General features: G+C 35.4%; 1 protein-coding gene across 2 annotated transcripts in view; it reads left to right on the top strand.

Moving 5' to 3' along the window:
* LOC118733532 (neuroglian) overlaps positions 1 to 2,342 on the top strand; it is a 195,052-nt gene that overhangs the window by 96,119 nt on the left and 96,591 nt on the right. The window lies entirely within an intron of this gene.

Here is a 2,342-nt window from a genome sequence, read left to right as displayed (position 1 = left end):
ATATGTGTGTAATTTTTTAGTTCAAAATTGTAGAACTCAGTAAAAAACTTCAGTATCGAGCTCTCCAAGACTGAAAATGGAACTGGAGATCGATAGCATTTAAAGTGTAGCTTAGGATATTTTCCTGTTTTAGGTATATTGACAATGGCCTTTCAATCGATCTTTCCAACGAGGTATTTAGTGAAAGGTAGAGTGGACATCAAATCGCGGTTTGCAGTGACAGTGCCGTTTTTTACTTCTCTGAAGACAAATAAGGAAATCAGGAAACTCAGATCTTTAAGGTTTTTAACTGAAATTAATATAATTTAGCAATATTTTTCAAAATTAGTCACTGTATAGTTTTTATAACTGATTGGTATTTTTTTCCTTAGCACAAATATTTAGAAAAAACTGGATCCACGCTAATCAATAAAACCACCCCTTCAGACCCATCGGTCGTCAAGAGTTAAGATTTTTCGTTTGTAAAAATGTGGCAAATTATATGCCATGTTTTTTTAATAATCTTCAAATTACCCATAGTGCGTTGGAGAGGTCAGCCAGAATGGCGACGAAATTCCTTCTCAGACAGAGAAACGCACATGGCTGGGCATCATTTCCATTCTTTATTACCAGGTTGATCGAACTTTGCCCGGAGTGCATATACTTTTACAAGTTTTCAGGGTTTGAATATCAATAACTGGTCATTTGGATAGCTTTAAACAAATATTTTTGAAATAAAAAAAAATTTGGATTTCGATATCTGTCAAGTAAATTTCTTACTCAAAAATTTAGTTGGCAACCCTACTCCGAAATACGCTGGTATGAATAGAACATGTCTTAAGCGTATATGTACTGTGTATACACAAAAAAAAATGCTGATTGAAATTAACAAAATAAAAATTTGTATTACATAGAAGCGTGGCAACCCTGATCGAAGATATTATCTGGCCAAAGTCCTCAACAATACCTTTCATTTGATATCCATATTGCAAGTTTTTAGATAAATTCTGTAGAATTGAAAATAAGTGGCAACCTTACACTACTATCCTAAGGGATACCATTTTGTATATAGGGAAAGCATTGTTTAAGAACCTTCTCTTGATACTGATGAATAGTAATATTTTACCTTTTTTTTCTAAACAAAAAATTAAATAAACATGCGATTCAAAATAGGTGGCAACCATATGAAAAAATATTTTTGAATTAGGGATCTTTAAAATACCTTCCATTTGATGACCATATTATGATGTTTTAATTAATTTGTAACAAATTTCGAATAGGTGGCAACCAGGGCACAAAATTTTATCAAAATCGTTAGAGCCGTTTCGAAGAACCCTATGGATACATAAAAAAAATACTTCTGCCACCAAATAATGGTCGCTGCATGAAATTGACAATCGAATAATTAGATATGTCATGACACCATAATTGGGGCCAAATCCAGGTACTTTTCCTCTAACCATTCTCATGCTCCATTCAAAAGCAGAAAGCAACAAATATGCTTTGTTGTAAACAATCAGCAATTTGAATGCCAAACGAAAGGCGAAGATAACGCGCGAGACAGCAGAAGCAGCAGCAGCAGCAGCCAAGACAGTCAGTGTGTCTAGTACACGATTCAATTCCAAATAACATTGAAACCGCACTGCAACAATAAACGTATTATGTGCAATACACAATTTGAAATACAATAGATTAATTTTACACACACTTTGCATATACATAATTGTTTAGTATGGACGAAAGATTCGACAAGCGGTGAACAGGGAGCAAGAGATGAGTGGTTTGAGGTGTAGAAGTGGCTGCATAGAAATAGTACCTACTATAACTAGTATATGCATCTAGGCGAACATGCCACATAGGCATACATACATGTTTATGTATGTATGTATGTATGTACCCTACAAAAAATTGTGCGACTAATCAAAAGGGAGTATTCCGAGATTGCTCTCAATCGGGTACATTTGGGCATTAATTAGTCGCAACTAGTCTCATACGAGTACTAATGGAGATCAGTTAGCCTCGACTCATCCGTTACGGGTACTAAATATTAACGATTTAATGATATGTACACACTATGAAATTTCACGTGCGGCGTGGGCACATTGAGAAAGTATTCGCTTAGCGGCTGGCGCAAATTTTTATTTTGATTATTTTAAAGTGACTAGTCGCTTTTTGTACCCGTGCGGGGGTGTAAAGGGGAACAATTAGTATCAGTTCATTCCATATAAAGAGATCAAAAGTGATGCAATGTGGAACGATTTTCCGTCATTCCTTGTCAAATTTTGTTTGGAGACAAACCGGTTTCGGTGTTGTGCCATCTTCAGTGTCATTTTGTGGTATTAGTCGCTTGCTTCCTTTGCGAC

This window comes from Rhagoletis pomonella, unplaced genomic scaffold (genome assembly GCF_013731165.1).
Source record: "Rhagoletis pomonella isolate Grant_MI unplaced genomic scaffold, Rhpom_1.0 Rhpom_scaffold_00002, whole genome shotgun sequence".
In the NCBI taxonomy this organism is placed as follows: Eukaryota; Metazoa; Arthropoda; class Insecta; order Diptera; family Tephritidae; genus Rhagoletis; species Rhagoletis pomonella.
Note: the sequence above shows the minus strand (reverse complement) of the source record. Positions and strands in the feature narration are given on the sequence as shown.